This window comes from Bidens hawaiensis, unplaced genomic scaffold (genome assembly GCF_021521415.1).
Source record: "Bidens hawaiensis isolate Kalapana, Puna unplaced genomic scaffold, B.hawaiensis_p1.1 tig00000536_1, whole genome shotgun sequence".
In the NCBI taxonomy this organism is placed as follows: domain Eukaryota; kingdom Viridiplantae; phylum Streptophyta; class Magnoliopsida; order Asterales; family Asteraceae; genus Bidens; species Bidens hawaiensis.
Genome location: NW_027491034.1, coordinates 787,770 through 808,146, shown reverse-complemented (window position 1 = coordinate 808,146; position 20,377 = coordinate 787,770). Strand labels below are relative to the sequence as shown.

The following is a 20,377-nucleotide window of genomic DNA, read 5'->3' as shown; positions in this document are numbered from 1 at the left end:
GTCAGAGAGATGAGATCTTATTTCTAGTGTTCTTAGATAGTAGGGACCAGCTTGTGCCAATAGCAAAAAACCATATTGTTGCCCGAACTACCCCTCTCAATGCATGTTTTATTACTTTCATTTCTATTGAGTAGTCAACGGATCTCTCAAAGGAAAATCTAACAAGCCATTGAAAACCATTTGCTTTTAAAGAGGTATACGGTTTCATTTTCTTGTGAGCCACATGAATTTTTACTTTCCACGTAACCTCCACTACACCTATTTTCTTCTTTATTATTACTATGGTTTGTGTAACTCCTCAACGTAACATAATACCTACCCTCTTTCCACCGCCTCTCACTGCAACTTCGGGCCACCACCGTGTTGATGCTTTTCAACCGTTTTTACACCATCCTCCATCTTTCTTGCCATAATCACTGTTGCCGAGTTTGATTTCCAGACTCTTGGTGGCGGTGTGTTGGAAAACATGGATTCATCCAACTAAATAACGCGGTCGTCCGAGTTATGACCCGTAAGAGTTACACATTGGGCAACGAACAATAAACCCTCTTAACTCGCTTAACAGGCATTGATGGAACAATAAATGGAACGAACTATGTTTATATTATTATCTGGAATAGTTATGTACATACTCGCAATATGGATTTTGTTAATTATACTAATTATAAATAATAATTATATCAAGTTTATTTATTGATTAAATCAACTAGCTCGAGCTTTTAGCGAGAGTTGGACCGATTCAGGCTCAAAGCACGTTTATTGTTTTACAAGTGATATATATATATATATTATAAACGTCGTCCTATACAGAAATTTTATTTGCCTCTGCCCCCATTCATTGGAGAGTTCGCTAAAACGACGTCTCTAACGAGAATTGGAATATACATAACTTTTAACTCGATAATAAGGTTGTGAATAGAGAGTTTGAGATATGTAAATTGTGATTTCTGAAACGATAAACGATTGATTTATAACACGAACAAGAATCAAATATCAAATCACCATAATTTCAAATTTGAATCTATATGCTACATGTATGAAACCATTGAAAACCCCAGCTTAGCTAAGCAGGCTTTTCACATGCTATCAATATTTTATTTTTCTTTTTGAGAAAATTCCAATTTGCCTCCGTGGAAAATATCGTCGCGAGATGAATTAACCACCGAAAAAGAATTTGCGTATGTTGTACCATTGGATTTCTCGGGCGGGTTTTTTTGACAACCACCGTTAGTTGACCAAGCGTTGACCTGTTAAAAAATGTTGAAATTACGTTTTTACCCCTAAGCCTTTAATTCAGTTTATGAATAATCATCCAAAACCATGTAAATGTCGGGATTCGAACCCAAGACCTCCGGTTTAACATTCCACCAAAACTACCAGTTGAACTAAGTTAGTGTTTGGATAGCTATACAACATAAATTATATATTATCACTTTTATCACTTCAACTTCCCCAATTAAAATTAGGGTTCCTAAGTTTTATTTCCAGAAAATTGTCACCTATCAAAGATCTAAATCAACATCACCAATAATCACTATACCAATATATCATTGATATCCATATCCAAATATTAAACAACCAAAATTTGCACCACCCATACACCATCCATCCATTCACAGGTCGTTATCCATGATGTCGGAACCCATGGCGGCGGCGGTGGATGTCGTGGCGCTGATGACCGGAAAAACAAGATGGCGGAATCCATGGAGGCGGCGGTTGCCGTGGCGGTGGCGTGGTTCCGGAGGTTAGGGGTTTGATCGCAATGATTTATGGGTGTGGTGGTTGAATTATTGAAGCGATTGGTGGTGGGATTTGAGAGATTTGAGGGTTTGAGTGATGAAATCTAGGGTTTGTTACTTGTTATAAAACTGATGATGAAGATAATGAGATTAAGAGGGATTACTTGGTGGTGGGTTTGAGGATTTGAGGTTGATGATGATGAAGAATATCAAATATGTTTGAGGTTGATGATGATGAAAATGAGCTGCTGAAGAATGATATTATTATTATTGTTTCAATTTCTACGGCTGCTGCTACATTGTGGTTGTCATTGTTATTGTTATTATTATTATTATTATTATTATTATTATTGTTATATTTATTATTTATTATTAGAAGATTACTAAAATACTCTTACCATCCAACAGTCAACTGGCGGTGAGAGTCAAAAAAACCCGCCCGAGAAATCCAGTGGTACATCATGCGCAAATTCTTTTTCAGCGGTTATTCCATCTCGCGACGATATTTCCCAGGGAGACAAATTGGAATTTTCTCTTTTTTTAGATCAAATAAGAACTATTATATTATTAGGAATTCAACTACTACAAAGCGATTACAATAAAGTGGCAGGCAAACGGGCAACAAGCTGCGCCGCAACCCCCTTTTGAATAGCAAAGCCACTCCTACTAAAAACAAAACTTTGGGACCTATGAGCTGAAGAGGTTCCGTGTATGACACGTTGAACCCTACTCAAAAAATTCACAGCCTCTGGAGCCAGAAAACTAAATGTATCAAAAGAAAATGGGAGAAAGACATGTTGATTCTCTAAACAATCTTTCTCGTGTTTAACAACTTTGCCCGATTCAGCCTTCAACGCAGCCTGACCCACAACAAACCCACAGTCCCTGAGCCCAGCAAGAGGAGACACTCCTGTAAGATCCACACAGGAGTGTTTTCCCCTGCCCACCCGAACACAAGAATATCAGCTGGTCGTAAAGTAGACCTCCCTTCAAGAGGATCCGTGAGAAAGTTAACACGGGCTTCCTTTTTAGCATAAATCCCTGCCCCTTCAAGAACATCACACAGAACATCCCTAACCAAATCATGTCTGTATTTAAAGCCAGCCAATTCTTTGCAATGCACCGCATGGTCTCCAAAAGAATCCAAACAGACCTTGCGACAAATTGGGCAAGGCTCATTAGTCGGGAACATAGGGATCATTAACCGGTACTTAAGGATAGCCCGATACTCCAAACCCGACATATGTTGTCACAATCCTTCAATGGGGATGGCTGTTAGAAAATCCTGAGCCCGAGGAGCCTGAAGGCATTCAAACACCGCCTTTTGGCGAGGGAATAGATCAAACACAGCTATCAATTAAAAATCTGAATCTATATATGCGCCATAAAAAAACCTTTTAAACCTCATCCTCACAGGTAGAGGTACACAATACTGGATTTTTTTAAAACCCGAAACCGGTTTTTTTGTAATCGGGTACAGAATGGAACCGGTTCCAGTCAGAAACCGGGTAGGAACCGGACCCGACCCGCTGGAATGAAATGGGAACCAAGTGGAACCGGGCCCGGGTTTTACGTATAAACCGGGTACACCGATTTTTTTTAAGTTAAACATTTTTTACCGTTAGGAACCGGTTCCAACGGCTATATAGCTGTTTTCGACCATTGGAACCGGTTTTTTAAATATATACACCTTACACGCATGCAATAAATAGCATGGCGGTGTGTAGAACTTGTTAAACCACTCAAAACTCTAAAACACACTTTAAATCACAATTAAGCTTAAACCGGCAATTAATGGCAAGTAACGACGACGTTGTAATGGTCATCGAAACAACACGATGCTCCGCGGTTTGGGTTCATTATGATTTGTGTGTCATTAACGACTCACAAGAGATGGCCCGGTGCAATTACTGTTCCAAGTTTCTGCAAGCGGAGTAGAACTCCGCCTTACGCAAGCATACCAATAAGTATTGGCGTGAGAAAAAAAGTTTGGATGCTAAGAAAGCGGAAGCGGGAGAGTCTTCCGGCTCTACAACTCAAGCACCTACTGCCGCCAGTAACAACGCTTAAATGTAGTAGAACGCGGGATTAAAACGGCGTACCTTGTTTTTTATTTAAATTGTTATGTTTAGTATCGTCATGTTTAATAATGTTTGTAATATGTGTTGTTTTTTATAATAAAATGTTCATCGTTATTGTAATCAATTGAAAAGGTAACAAACAATAAAACATGACTAATAAGAAATAAAACATTACTAGTAATAAACAAAGCAAAACTAGTTAATAAACAAAACAAAACTAAATATTACTTAAAATTTGATCGTGTTACAAATTATTTTACTAAAACAAATAAAAATTACAAGTCATCTTAGCCTTCATCCTCGTCTTCTTCACCACCCGAATTCCCGGAAGAAAGCCCTTCCTCCACCTCCTCATCATGAATAGAACGCTCTATTGGTATTTCTTCTTCAAAGTTTGCCTTGTGTTGTATACGATCCACTGCATCCAAATGATCCTTTAGGCAAATGCAAACCTCTAAAGATTCGGAAGTTAGTTTTGTTCTCCGCATTGATAATACCCTCCCACTAAGAGAAAAAACGGATTCGGAAGTAACCGTTGAGGCTTGGATGCTAAGCAAGTCACGAGCCATGGCGGATAGAATAGGAAATTCGTTTTGTTTTCCTTTCCACCAAGCCAAAATATCAATGTCGCGAATTTCATCGGCCGTTGCGCCCTCAACATAGTTTGCTCCACTATACCGGCCAAGTTCACTAGTTGGTGTGTTTCCTCTTTGCCTCTTAGCGGCCGATTTACGAACCACATTCATCAAATTTATAAGTTTGTCCTTGCACGGCTTACTTTTCGTTTTTTGCCTCACAAAAGACGACCTTGCACTTGGACCATAAAGTTGAAAATAATGGTCATAAAGTTCTTGAATGTTTTTGTTAAACTTTTCATTCGCTTCCGTTGACAACTTCGGGTCGATCTCGTGCCTACCCATGTTGTCAAATATTTCCTCGATCAATGTATCAACCCCGTTAACATTCCAATAGGGGTTTAAAGCGACGGCACAAGTAAACACCGGCGGTATGTCTTCATAATAAATTAAGAACTTTTCCTTCAATACCGCAACAATATCATTGAAGAGTTTGTTCTTCTCCTCAAACTTTTTAAAATTCAAAGACGTGTTGTAAAATTCTTGCAAAACCCAACAACTAGTAGGATAATAAACTCCCGATAACTTAGTTGTTGCGGTTTTGAACACATCAAGATACTCCAAAAAATAACCAACATTGACCCAAACACTTTTGGGAAGCATATCGGCCTCGCATCAGTCGAAAAGATTGTTATGAAAACATTGTAAAGTTTGGCGTTTGGCAAAAGCACACTTGAGCATATACAAGTTGAGTTCCAACGGGATGGAACGTCCCAGTTCGTCCCCAAATATTTTCTTTCAACCGATTTGCAATAGTTTTCATATTCAAGATGTCTTTTTTTACCACTTTTGAAAACATCTTGTAACATAAATCTAAAGCATGTCAAATCTTGACCCATGTTTTCATTGCCGAGACCTTGTTGAACAACCAAATTGATAATATGTGCAACACATCGAACATGAAAAAAAATTTCGTAACAAGGTGGTGAATATTTTATGATCAATTTTCGGTCGCCTTTGAATTGTTTGATGCGTTGTCAAACGGCATCGAAAATATTTTATTTTTCAAGTTATAAGTCGTTATAACCTCATCAACCAATTCGAACAATTTTTCGGCGATATGTGGGTACGGGAAGTTTTCAAAAGCGATGGTGCGTTTCATCAATTGCCAAGACACCGGATCAACCCAATGAGCGGTGACACAAATGTATGATTCGGGTAACTTGTGTGGTGCCGACCAAACATCGCTAGTTAAACTCACCATCGATTCTAAAGTTTGAAAAAAGTCGATTAACTCTTTTTTGCACACTCCCACAATTTGATACAATGACATCTTAGGGTAGTACGACTTACATGTGTGTATCGCGATTGTAGAGTTTCTCGAATCAAGGACGTCAACTCTGGGTCGTCAAAGTGGTTAAAAGGCAAACCTCGTTGAATAACGAACTTTGCCATTCTATCTTGAACACGGTTCGTGTTGTAACGAAAGAGTGTACCATCTTTACCTAATTCCACTTGGTTGGTTGTGCGAACGCCTTTCAAGGCTTTGCAAAATTTCTTGTCGAAGTGTTTTTTTAAAGTCGAGTTTGAATCGTGCTTTAAGAAAATTCCACAAAGTTTGCAACGAGCCTTAGTATCACCATCGATCACTATAACCAAATCCCAATTCTTCAATATTTCTTTGTTGTGGTTATGGTCAATTACACCAATAACTTGTGGGTCATCTTGAGCACGAACCGGGTCAATACAAACGGATGGAGTAGCGTTCTTGTTAGCCTTGTTACTTTTTGGTGGTTGCCATAATATTTTTGAGTCGGATGCTCGGGTTTGTAAAACGAGAAGTATTTTAGATTGTTCTTGAGTTTGGTGGTGAAACAAGGGTAAATAATCAATTTATATAAGGTGTTGGACAACAAAAACCGGTTCCAACGGCTATATTATCGTTGGAACCAGTTCCAACTGCTAGTTTTTGGGATGCAGCTGCATTTAACATAAAATACCCGGGCAGAACCAGCTATTCCGGGTAGGAACCGGAACCGGTTTTGAAACGGAACCGGGTAGGAACAGATTCCTAAAATATTATATAGAACCAGGTTGGGTTCGGGTATACAAATACCCAAACCGGGTTTTGGGTACACCGAGTACGACCTAGAACCGGTTCCAGGTCGAGTACACTGGTTTGGGTCCAGAACCGGTTTTCTTGTGCACATCTACTCACAGGCAGTTTACATGCACAAACGATTAACCGGTTAATTTAATTAATAGCCGATTAATGGTCAGCGGTCAACTAACAAGTTAGACGGGTTACTTTGGCCAGGTACTAACCGGTTTTTAAGCACAATAATATAAAGAGTATAACCGATTTCAGGATAACCGAACCGATTAACCGAAAAAAAGTGGTTTAAAAAATAGAAAACTTAAAAACCGATTTTGGTTTAACCGGTTTTTGGGCTAAAATGTATAGCCATCTTATTTCCGGGTAGAAACCAGTTACAGATGAATTACTGACTAATCGGCTTGATTGTGTACCTACAACGGGCAGTTGCTCCAATTATTTTCCATTTTTTACACCTCAGCGTATACGTACAAGTAGGCGTAATAAGTTCAGGGTTTGTGAAAGCCATACGCAACGTACAGCTCACATTGACACAGAGAGGGTGTTTGGGATTACTTCTTAAAAATGTTTTTTGCTTTTTGGAGAGAGAAAATGTCCAAAATGCCCCTCCAAAAGCACCTAAAAGCACTAATTTGATGCTTTTAGGTGCTTTTGGAGGGGCATTTTGGACATTTTGTATCTTCAAAAAGCAAAAGGCATTTTTAAAAAACAATCACAAACACCCCCAGAGTATCTAACACACAAGGAAGTCACATATTCAATACATAGTACATGCATAATGCATTTGCACAAAAATAACTTAAAAAACCTTGGTAGACAAAAATAGGTAGATAAATATTCAACAAAACACTTGTATTTAGAGATGATCAACGAAACCGGTTCCTGGAACCGAACCGGTGGACCCGAACCGGTTCCTACCCGTTTTTTGTAGGAACTGGACCCTATCTGATTCAACCCGATGATCCGTGACCGGTTCTTGCATTTCTGAGTGGGGGCGGGTAGGAACCGGAACCGGTTCTGGAACCGGAACCGGTTCTTAACCGTTTTTTTGGCCGTTTTTTGACCGTTGGGGTCAAAAATAGCCGTTTTTTGACCGGTTACGGTACAGGAACCGGGTTAGGAACCGGTTAGATAGGTTAGGGGTCCGAGGGTGGGAGAACCGGTTCGGTTCCCTAACCGGTTCGAGCCTGGAACCGGTTTAAAAGGGGGTTTTGAATATAGGAACCGGTTCCGGTTCCTAGTCCCAAACCGTTTTGAACATCTCTACTTGTATTCCCTTGACTTCGCAACAAAAAAAAACAAGCCTTACTGTCACACTTTGTATAATACAAAAAAAAAAAAACCTGAAGCCATTCCTTATCATACACACCTGAGTGTATCTTCACTATATATTAAAAAAACAAGCATTGATGGGAGAATGAATATCAAATCAAAATGAAGGAAAATATATAATGTAACTCCATTGGGGAAAACTGGAGATGAATGACGAAAGCAAAAAAAGACCTCCAAACATCATATTACATAATTATTAATGAGTGAAATAGAATCACAACGGGTTCTAGTTGCAAAAGTTTTTCATTTTTATAAAAGATTAAAGAGTTAATTAAAGTTCCCAAAAGAATATTATTACAATAATTATTGAAAACTTGGAATAAAACGATTTAGAAAATTCTATGCATTAGATTTTCATCTGACTTCAAGTTGTTTTGTTTGAGCCATTAACTAAATATATTAATTGATTAACCCTTTAATATATAATAAAAGTGTAAATGAGCCCAGTCGACCGTGAGCTACTCGAAATTGGCTTCGCTAAAAGCTCAAATCGAGCTAAGCCCAAGCCCGAACTTCACTTATCAAGTTCAAGTTGGCTCACGAGCATAAACAAGCCTATTATTTATATAACTATTACTTCACTTATTAATCATGATAAAAATAACTAAACAATATATATCTTTTATATGTAGAAATTGATGTAAAATATATATAAAAATAACATAAACTTATTAAAGTGAGCTTAAAATGAGCAAGCTCAAGCTTGCTGTAAGTTTAAACGATCCGACCTCGGGCCTAGTCTAGACTTGGCTCATTTACACCCTTAAAAATAAAACACAGCCCATAAAAAATCATAGTTTACATGTGTATTGTTAAAGTAGTTAAGTAGTACCTGACTGAAAAAACGAGTCTTTCTGGCAAGCTGAAACTTCAACAAAGAATAATACTAAAATTGATTCTCGTTTGAGGAAAGAGACGCGTTTAAATAACGATTGATCATGATTGCAGTCAACTTTTGGTGCAATGGCTGCCAACGCATTAGCATGAGCAGGTGAAAGACCACCCAAAAGAGGCTGCATTTGGTGACCATAAATCGATAACAAATGAGCAAAAGCCCTTCCTATTTGCACTTTCACTTCATGTGTTTCAAGTGATGATGCAGCCACTTGTGCAAAAACATTAACCAAATCCAGAACCAGAGGAGCAATCTGTTAACAAGATTTAAAAATTTAAAGGAATATTAAATGTAAATGAGTTAGAAAAATAGAATATTAAGTGAATTCTTACATCCCAAGTCATTTTATTAAATAAAAAAATATCCTGATATATTACAATTTACAAGATAACTTCTAATCGTAGTCGATAAATAAACTGTTTTCAGAATTGAACTTTTAGTCAAAAAAGCGTTGGAAATCGGGTGTTGATGTACACACACACACACATATACACCATCAACAGCGAAATTCCGACATTCTACCCATAATTCCATTTTTGAATACGATTAATAACCATCTTGTAGAACCTAACAAAACAAAACACTTTTGTTAAAATACAACGATTTAGAATGTAATCATTCAAATTCGCTTTTAACCCATATATATGACCCTTTTCATGTATAGCTATATTTTACCATCTTGACCCATTATTAACTAATACAACTATACAGATACCTGTGGGTTAGATGATAGAACAAGATTGCAAACGCAACTATAAACGGGCATGGATTCCTCATGATCTTCCTTTAAAGGAAGACCCTTGACAAAAACAGGAAGGACCTGAATATCAAAAAAGTAATATTATGAACTGGTTTTTCGTTCGTGAATGTGTTTTTATATAATAGTATGAAGAATATGAACCTGGTTTAATGGGACGGATTCTGGGTGGGCCATAATCATCCGTGCAGTTGCATCGTCTGGCTCGGATTCTCCAAATAACGGGTAAAGACCACGTAACACGTCACCAAAATATCTGTATTAAATTTTGAAAAAAAACAATTCATCATCCGATCATGACGAACTTGATGTTCAACAAACACATACATCAGCTTAAATCATGAAATTTTTATACTGGTTGAAACATTCCAGGTTAGGTTGAATTAATCTAAAAGTTATTCATCGAAAGTTTGTTCATGTTGATTCATAAAAGAAATGATTTGGTTCATGCTAGTTTGTGCTCGTTTGTTAAAATAGTAAGCGAACACCAATGAACACCGAACACATAAACAAATCCAAATGAACAAACAAATATATATTAATTTGACAAATAAAAATAAACATTCTTAATGTATTAGACATAATCACTCAATATAAATATAAGGAAGATTTACAAATATCCCCTTCCTAAGCCTACAAATTACATATTTCCCCAAACTTTAAAATCAATTTACATAATTCCCCTCTTCATACTAAATTACCTACTTACCCTTTTTATTCTAATTTGTTTCTTTCTCCTCAATAATCATTCTATAAGGTGAACGCCATGCTTACCGAAATCGTTGGCTCTGTTCCGGCGGTTCCGATCGGTTTCATCTTTATGGCTATGAAAACTCGGTTATAAAAGCTGCACTACGGTCCTTTCGACATCACCATCTCGTTTCTTGGAAGCCCTCTCGACCTTGAGACGTTAACCCAAGATTTTCCGATAGGATTTGTCACTTTCGACTAGTCAAAAGCAAAACGAAACCGAATCTAAACACCAAACAAACAACCTGAGTATTTATCTCCACTTCTTAAGCAACTCTTGGTCATAAACACGATCAAAAAGCTACAAACAGTTTTCCGGCAAGGCCTTTCATACTCCGGGAGTGTTCTCTTTTGGGCCAATTAGGGTTGTGAGTTTCTAATTAGGGTTTTATAATGGGCACTTGAGTGTTCTTTAGGGCATTCAGGGTCATAAAACGCTGGGGGTCACAAGAAGATGAAGATGGGAAGAGGTGAGGTCTTGAGATCTAAAAATTTTATTATTACTTTTATATGGGGGTAAAATGGTCATATAATATGTTAATTTTAATGAAATAGGTAAATATGTAATATATATGTTTAAGGGAGGGGAAATATGTAATTGATTTTTTTATGTTGAGGAAATATGTAATTAATGCACTTAAGAAGGGGAAATAGGTAATTGCCCCATATATAAATTTAAGTACTAGGATTTCTAGTTTAAAGGTTAAAAAACTAATAGAAATATACAAAAAGTTAAAATGTTTGGATACTAAACTAAAAAATTTTAAAAATATAATATACTTTAAATGACCAAATATAAACAAACGCACATGTACAAACGTAAACGAATTAACATTAACAAACGTGTTCATTCATTGAATTATTCCAAGTTAGGTTCAAACACATTACCAACAAACGTAAACGAATGAACATTAACGAACATGTTCGTTTATTTAATTATTCCAAGTTATGTTTGAACACATTACCAAAGGAAAAAAAAACTATTAATATAAGACTCTTTAAGCATTCAAATAGTTTTTCATCCCTTTTGAGTTTTGACTAATTAACCCACTAGTTTCCTTTTGTGCTAACTTTTTTCATAACCCACTAGAGACATTAGATATAAAAAACAACCTGTTTGTAAGTTAAAAGGTCAAAATTAAAAGGTGAACAGTAAAACATATGAAAGTAGAAGCATACTTGAGACTGGAGGCGCCACCATTTTTGCACAACTCTCCAACACAGAATGCAGCATTTCTCCTATTGGTTTCAGATGATGAAGCTAGTTCTTTAAGTACCAAAGGCATAATTGCCTGAAACATGATACAAAAAATAAAATAAATAGTAATTGACTTAACAAAATTAATATTATATGCTATTGAGTCACAAGAAAGTACATCAACATATGTAGCAATTGGAGCACCCATGTCCTGAGCGACTTCTGCAAGACATGCAACCACCATTGTACGATCTTGTGCGGGCCGTGAACCTTTCTGCAAAACCACCGTTTAACAAGAGTCACGGAAAATTAAGAGCTGGGCGCTGGTTAAATGGGTTCGAGTCAAAATGCATAAACTTTGGTGCAGGTCAAAACAGGTTATGCTGACCCGCAACACTAATCTTGTCCTGTTTTAAAATACGTATAATAATTAACATGTTGAATAAAATAACAAAAACTGTATTATTAAAATATTTATTTTAAGTTTCTAACAAAATGATTTTGGAAGTTTTATGCATTTGTATACATATCAGTTAGCATTCAACACATTTGACCCATATTTTCTTATATGCATTTGTATACACTTTGGTGCGGGTCAAAAAACCGAACCAAAAACGAAAATTTATGTTTTTGAAAAGCGGTTTTGGTTTTTTGATTTTTGGTTATCACAACACTATAGGTTTTGAGCTGAAAAAGAAATGTCCCAAATTTATGAATTTATGCCTGATACTTTGGACCTTACTTCTCTTTTCTTAATTAATAAATAATTGATCATTACGCATATCAAACTAAAATTTTTGGTCTACATCATTTATTAATTTCTTGTAAATTACTGAAAACCAGTTTTTCTTTTCAATTTGGTTCCAATCAGTTTATTTTCAGTTTTTGGCTAACAGCAAAACCAAAATGACCCAAATTAATGAACTTGGGCCTGAAACTTTGGACCTCACATCTCAAACTATATTTATCGGTCTACACATTTATTAAACTCTAGTAAATTTCTTAAATTCGTTTTTTTATTTTCCTGTTTAATTTGGTTCCAATCAGTTTTTGATTAAAAACCAAAACCATTCCATCAGTTTTGATTGGGTTTTCAAAAAACTTAAAACTATATCCATTTTAATGGATCTTTTAGCTGCACAACCTCTTTTAGCTTCACAACCCATTAGATATGTAAACTAATGCAAACAAATAGGCTGATTAACGGGTCAAATAGGCTGATTAACGGGTCAAATAAAATCCTGGGTAAGCTTACTGCGAATTTCATTAACGGCTCAAACAGAGTTGCAAAGACCGGTGCAAAGTGGGACCCCATTGCTTTAGCAAAAGCAGGAAGGAGGTCTGATACAGCATCCATAAGCACCTCATCATGCGCAGAGTCATCATCATCAATCTCACTGTCTGATTCTATTTGTTGACACACTGATTCCTGTTTAAGTAAGACCAGAGTTGACTCCACAAGCCGAGGCATATCTGAATTTTAACAGCATTTGACATTTTAGTTTATACCAGAAAGAATATTATGAAACCAATAACGTACTTACAAGGTTCGACAGCAGTGTATCCAAAATCTTTGATGATGTCAGCTACACTCATGCAAGCTTGAGCAACCACTTCTTTGTCATCATCTTCGTTCATTGTCTTGATATAGATGTTCATCACAGATTCTGAATTTAAAATTACATGTTAAGCATTTAAATTAGTGCTGTCACTAATTTTCTTTTGCATACAAGTTTTCAACTCACCGAGGATTTCTCTTGCCTTTGATGCCCCATCCTGCAAAACAGGCAAACAAAATTAGGTCAATTTGGATTATACTTCATCTCTAAAAACTCCAAGTTAAAATTTTAGCTTAAAATGAAAATAGGTCAAATTGGTCACTTAAACTGTAGTTAATGGCATAAAAGTATAAAACCTTCCCATCTATTCTAATAAAGAAAATTAGACTATGGTTTCAATTTTCAAAATACTTAATAAAAGAACAAACATGAACATATGTCTTGTTTGTTTACTTATGCTTGTAAACTTACGCTCATTTAATAAAGTAAAAAATTTTACTGTATTTTTTTTCTCGAGTATATACTATCGACTGCAAAAAAAATTCAATCCGGTATATTCATTTGTTTAGGTTTCATTAATATAATCATTTATATTTTGTAGGCCCAACATATTGTTGTTCACATGATCACATTTACTATTAGTTGGTTTTAGTACAGCTATGTTCATTCATCTATGTTTATGTTCATTCATTTACATTCGTGCACCATTCATTTATACCATTAACAAACGAACATGAACGCCTTCATTTTCTTAATGAGCAAACACAAACAAAAAGATATATTTGTTAAGTTGTTCGTGTTCGATTATTTGTTCAGTGCTTCAGTTAAAACAAACAGACACAAACATGTTCCGTGCATGTTCGTTCGGTTCGTTTACAAGCCTAAGTACACTTACATGTTGAACTTGGAAGACTGCATGAGCTGCTATCAAAATATCTGCAACCAAAATCAATCAACTTTAGGGCTGAAGTTAACAGCTCATACAACCAAACAAAATTTACATAAAATGTAGAAGATATGCACAAAAGGTCCCTGTGGTTTGACCAAATTGCAAATTTGGTCCCCAAATTTTAAAAGATGCATACTTAGTTCGTTTAATCCCTAACAAATTTTGAAAATTTGAAGTCAGATTCAAAGTTGATTCAAAATAGATTCAATCAACGCGAGTTCGATATTCAAATTCAGCTAAAAAATGAGTAATTAGTTTATGGGTAACGTATAAGTGGAATAGATACTTAATGCTAGGCCCAAATATTTTTAACTTAGAATTTTAGTCTTTAACATGCAACCCACTCACAAATGTTTGAACTGAGCTTGTAATGTATAATATTCAGGGACCAGACTTGCAATTTGGTAAACCCACTGGACCATTGTGCAAATTTTTCAAAAATTAAATATATGTGCATAAATGTTTAGGACTTACTTTTTAAGCCAGTAATGGCCTGAAGTCGAACATCTTCATGGAAATCACATGAATGCTTAACCAGAATCCTCAACGACTCTTCCAAATATCTTAATAATATTAAAGAACCACAACTATAAGTGTCAATTTTCAAAAAAAAAATAAACAGAGAACATAAATCAAATATACGATCATAAAGGATACGGGGCAAAAGCACTCTTTGTATGCAGAGCAAATAAACCAAGTGCTTGAGTTGCAGCTGCTTTCTCATCTAAAACACCAGTTCTAATACTAATATTTCTCATTCTCGGTTCATCATGAGCTTCATCATCAGATGATACGCCACCAAATCCACTTACATTCTCATTATCATCATCAGAATCATCAATATCAACAGCAGAACCATCATCAAGGTTACACGAAGCAAAAGCCAAAGGTACAACATGAGGTAGATACTGTTGCAAATAATAATATTATTTCATTAACTATAGTAATTGTCGGCTATGTCACGCGTAAACCAAAATAAGACCGACACGTGTACCTGAATCATTCCATCTTCCAAAATTTCTGCTACGTTGCTGAAAAACCCGTGAGTGTACTCGCGAAGTTCACTGTACTCGAGCCCGTATCCCTGAAAAGTTAATATTGAACTTACAAATGCTTCGACATGCATTATGAGTTTTGACTTGTCAATAGACTAAAATAACTAGTTGGGTAGGAAACAGGTCAAACAGGCAAAAAAAACACAATATATTTTTAACATATAAAACCATCCCAGATGATTTCATTTAGAAAACGATTATTATGAAATAATATTATGTCTTACTCATATTTGAGACGTCAATTCTAGATGAAATATTGAACAAAAAGTGTTACGGTTCATACTAGGGGTGTAAACAAGCCTAAAGCTTGAAGTGAGCAGAGATTAAGCAAGCTCAAGCCTAAAAATAAGCTTGTTTAATAAACAAGCCCGAGCTCTCGTAAGCTAAACAAGCTGAGCTCGAGCTTAGGCAAGCTAACGCTCAGCTCGTTTTCACCCCTAGTTCAAACCAACCCATACCAATATTACCCATTTTGACTGACTTCCAACCAGCCCGATTTCCATCCTCAACTATAATATAAATATAAGAAAAATGAACAAGAGTATTACCGAAATTGCAGCTTCAATAAACGGGGGCAAAATCGGTTCCATTTTTGCCCTTCCAACAACCATGGCAACAATTCCCACCAACTCTGTAGCCCTAGCTCATGAACGAAGGTCCTCATCACTTGTAAGCACCATGAAATTTTTCATCAATTCCAAAACTCGCTCAGCATATGGAAGAAACGCTTGTTCTGCAGCAGATGCAACTGAACCAATTGCAGACTACAAAAACGTAAGCACAAGTTAATGAGAATCTAACTAATGTTATAAAATAATAAGTATAAAATACAGATTTGTGTTATTACCATGCATGTTTCCTGCAACATACGCTTGCTTGTTTGCAAAGCAGCAAATAGTTTGCCCATCAAAGAATCAAGAAACGGGAGAATTTCTTCACCCATGTTCTCACAAAATGCTGCCAATGCATAGTATGATTTCTCCTGCATAGGAATTTGAGTTTTTTCCAACTTAAAACATCAAAATAATATTTATCAAATTCGAAAAAACGTAATCGACTTTGCTCCGGTTTATAAATTGGGTAGCCAACTTTGTTTGCCTCTTAAAAACCTCTCAACTTCCAAATTTTATTTAGATATTCTTCAACCAGTTTTAGTTTATGCCAATAAATGGCCAACATGGTCCAAGTCATGCTGCGTCATCTTTATGACCTTGTATCGGTGTCATGAAAACAAAAACACCTAACTCAAACAAAAACCACCGGTTTGATTTTATGTTTTCGCAAAAACCGAATTTTCAGTTCGGTTTCGATTTTGCATGTAACTAAAACCAAACCGAACAGAATTTATAGATTTTCATTTTGAACTTTAAATGTTAAGTAAATTATAAGAATTTAATAAATAGTGTAACTCAAAAAACTTTAGCCCAAATGTATAACAAACAATAATTACTTAACAAAAATATTTAGGTCCAAAGTTTTTGGCACAAATTTATTATTTTAGAGCATTTTTTTCTGGCCATACAATTTCAAGCTCAAATGGTGAAACCAAAAAAATAAAACCAAACCAAAACCAAATGGTTTTCAAAAACTCAAATACCAAATTTTCAGTTGAGCCCAAAATCAACTCATGAAAATTTCTAAAAAATTTATGGCTTTGTAGAGAAAAAAAACAGTTGTGCGTCTTTTTATACAGTTAGCCAATTAAAAACCGATAACTTCTTAAATCTAAATATATATACCTTGACATCATCAGATGAATCTTCAATGGCATTTAATATACACGGAAGAACACTTTCATAATGGGAAATAATCTCGGGTTGCAAATACTCAGGAAATTGACCTAATGCAAAAGAAGAAGCTCCTCTTACAACCTGCTCAGGATCTCTTAAACCCCCTAAAACTATATGAAGAACGGGCCCAAGCTTCTCTTTCATTAACTCAAAACAACCCTCTGAAACAACACCCAAAACCGTGACTGCGGCTTCACGGAACTTCGGGTCAACACTTTGACTGCTCAAAGAAGCAAATTCAAAAACAGGCAGGAACACGTGTTTTGGTATCTTTAAAGACATGGTGTCAAGAACTTCTGCAGCTGCACGGTCTGGTGCTAGGTCATCATCGCTTTCTTCCCGATTGGCTGATTCAGTTAACAGTGGGCACAGAACTTGAAGAATCGGGATGATTAACGCATGCTTCTTGAGGGAACTCGATTTGTACTTTGCGAGCCATGATATTATTTGAATAGCCTGATACATCAAAAGTATTAACAGCAAGAAAAAGCCAAAAAAGTGAATATCTAAAGATGTTTGGGTTCATTTATGTACGTTCGTTAATGTTCTAAACAAATGGTTCGGGAAAATAAGTGAACATAAACAAAGAATCAAATCAAATCAAATCAAATCAATCATACCCAGTGAAGTCCCACCAATAGCAAAGCTATAAGTAGGGTCTGGAGAAGGTGGGATGTAGGCACACCGTACCTCTATCCAAAGGGATAGAGAGGTGGCTTCCAGAGAGACCCTCAACTCTAAAAAAACATATTTATGAGGGAATAAAGAGGAACTCAAAGTTCAACAGTAATTTAATTAATTAATAATAGCACTTAGTAAAAATAATAATACTAAAAAAAGCAGCCTCTCTATTCCTACGGGGTAGAGGTAAGGCTGTATACATCTTACCCTCCTCAGACCCTACCATGGCTATAGCTTTGTCTACATACATACATATATATATATATATGAAGAGAACATAAACAAAAAGTTGAAGACAAACGTACATGAATGAACAAACATGAGTTAAAGATAAAAGTGAATATTCAAATTAAAGTCTACAATACCATCAAACATATAAAAATTTAAACATATATATATATATAAAAACAAAGGGTATATGGATCAAAAAGATATGTCGAAATACCATTAAGGCAACTGGGCCCAAATCCCAATAGTGTGAATGGTTTTTAAGACTTAGCTAAATGGGCCCAACAACTTAAAATCTATTTAGGAGTTTTTTAAAATATTTGAAAGGTTACTGGGCCCAAAGTGTCTGTCCAAAATGCTTTGTGGGCTCCTGGAGACTCTCTGGGCCGGTTTGGGCCCAATAAAGCTTAAAATAGCGTAATTTATTATTTAAAATAGCCATAGGTTTTTTACCAGAACAAATTACATGTATGTCTAAAGGAACAGAAACGAATGAATGAATATAAATGAATATATATGAACGAAAATAAACGAGCATAAAAGAACAAAAGATCGTTTTCTTCTTTATTGAACGAACATAAACAAACTTCTAACCAAACAGTTCATAAACGGTTCACTAAATGTTCGGTTTGTTTACAAGCCTAATGCAGAATCCAAAACTAATAATAATAAAAGATGAGAACTTTAACCTGATGGCGTGTACTAGAATCCAAATTTGGACTTGAGCAAACTTCAAGAGAGAACTGAACAATGGCTTTAACCGAATCTCCAAGAAGTGGTGCTGGAGACTCGATTAACTCGTCAAATATCTCAAAAGCAATTATTGCAATATCTTCATCACCAGAAGCAATGCATTGTCTTGAAACATTTAAGATGCTCGAAATAAATTCCCGAAATTTAATCTGTATGCATATAATAGTGTTTTATGTTTAGATATACATCATCAATATTTTAGTGTATAACAACTTGTTATAGAAAGTTTCACTTAGTCAACTAAACAAAGTCAATAAAAACAGACTTACCACTTCAGCTGCATCATGAGTGAACTCAATAAAAGAGCCAACAGCCCTGTTAAAAGCATTAAAATTATATTAAAATTAGAATTGTTTGTGGTGAACGGTGAACCTAAATTAGAATATGTAGCGTGTTCCTAATTACAAGTTTCAATTTTTGATTAAAATATATTAAAATTAAATTGTTTGTGGTGAATCTAAATTAGAATATGTAGTGTGTACTCTAATTACAAGTTTTGAATTTTGACTAAAAAGATAATAATATTACTTGAGGGCAGCAACTCTAACACTATTGCTAGTCTCGTCTTGTAGACATTTAAGTAAAAGTGCCTGTAAATCCGCAAAATATGGTCGAAATGAATCCCCAATTGTCTCGGTTAACGAGCTGAACAATATCAATGCCACCTGGTGTCAAAAAAAGATACAGCTATTATCATTCTATTATAGTATATGTGAATGTTTTACATTATTCTTGTACTACATGTATTTGCGTGCACACAGATACACAAATTAACAGCAATAATAATATACTGAAACTTGTAAAACAAATTAACTTTATAATATTAAGGGATAAAGCACCTCTCTATGGTCTTCTTGTGGGCTCTGACTGCACTGAAACAAAAATGGCAGTAAATCAGGCCATTCTCCACCAGGAACCGCATACTTGGCAATAATGCTCACCACATATGCACTCGCTCGCCTCACCGGTAGACTGTACAAAACAAAATATAATAAGCTCCTGATATAATTAGTTCCAATAACTTAAAACCAATTATCCTGAATGTGACTATTGAAGAAGAAGAAGAAGAAAAGCACAAGAAGTATGAACGAATTAACAACCTGTGTTCCATAGTGATACTCTCAATCAACGACTGTTTAACAAGCTGACGGAGGTGCGGCGGTAGCTTGGCCCAATGGCCGGTGATTTTCTTGCGGAGAGTTGGCGGTGCGGAGGTGGTGGATGAGTGCCGGAACCACCTGTGGATCCTTGGCCAGGCGCTTGATTTGGTCCTCTGCCTGGCGGCGTGCGTCATTGTCCGGCATCAGGAATTGGATGAGCAGAAGCCCAAGGGATTGAGACATTGTGAGGGAGGATTTTGGTGGTGACGGCGGTGACAACAGAGTTTGGTTTTGGGTTGGGGTTTTGGGATTTGGGATGGTACAGGTTGAGTCCTTTTGAATGTGTGGAGTTGAATAAGTGATCCCTGGTGATAACCCCCTGTAACTACGACTCTCGCCAACGGATATGGAGTGAATTACATAATCCCATGAACCATCGAATTTTTTAAGGGTCCTATTAGGGACACCCCCCCGCCCTTTATAGGGCCCCGTATTGGTGGGTGTTTTAACAAAAATGGGTGGTTCCAAGAAAACACATTTTTTTAACGCAAGTTGCACCCGAAGCCTTCCCATTGAGGGCACGTATGTCTGGGCGTCACGAATCAATTTTAGAAAAAAAACCTTGGTAACTCAAGAAAATTGCAAACCCAGGTAACTTAAAAGAAAACCCACACCAAAAAAACATACATTAAACGAAATTAAAAATCCTCTATTTATCTCACTCAATCTTCAAGTTCTTATCCCGATGAGTAGTCCAAAAAATGAAGATGACTTGATATCACCCACCAATTTGCTTAACGTAAGTGGTTTGTTAAAAAA

The 20,377-nt window shown here is 36.0% G+C and overlaps 1 pseudogene across 1 annotated transcript; it reads right to left on the bottom strand.

Annotated features, from left to right (window-relative positions):
• Positions 1-7,922: 7,922 nt before the first annotated feature.
• Positions 7,923-19,803, bottom strand: LOC143635808 (uncharacterized; annotated as a pseudogene). The gene is made up of 21 exons (XR_013154128.1): positions 19,559-19,803; positions 19,298-19,430; positions 18,987-19,123; positions 18,728-18,773; positions 18,395-18,607; positions 16,746-17,252; positions 15,854-15,988; positions 15,555-15,770; positions 14,946-15,035; positions 14,609-14,859; positions 14,426-14,514; positions 13,898-13,938; positions 13,189-13,219; positions 12,988-13,110; positions 12,699-12,916; positions 11,622-11,717; positions 11,425-11,537; positions 9,640-9,751; positions 9,454-9,558; positions 8,676-8,991; positions 7,923-8,014 (listed from the first exon to the last, which is right to left on the bottom strand). The product of XR_013154128.1 is annotated as an uncharacterized LOC143635808 (transcript).
• Positions 19,804-20,377: the final 574 nt, after the last annotated feature.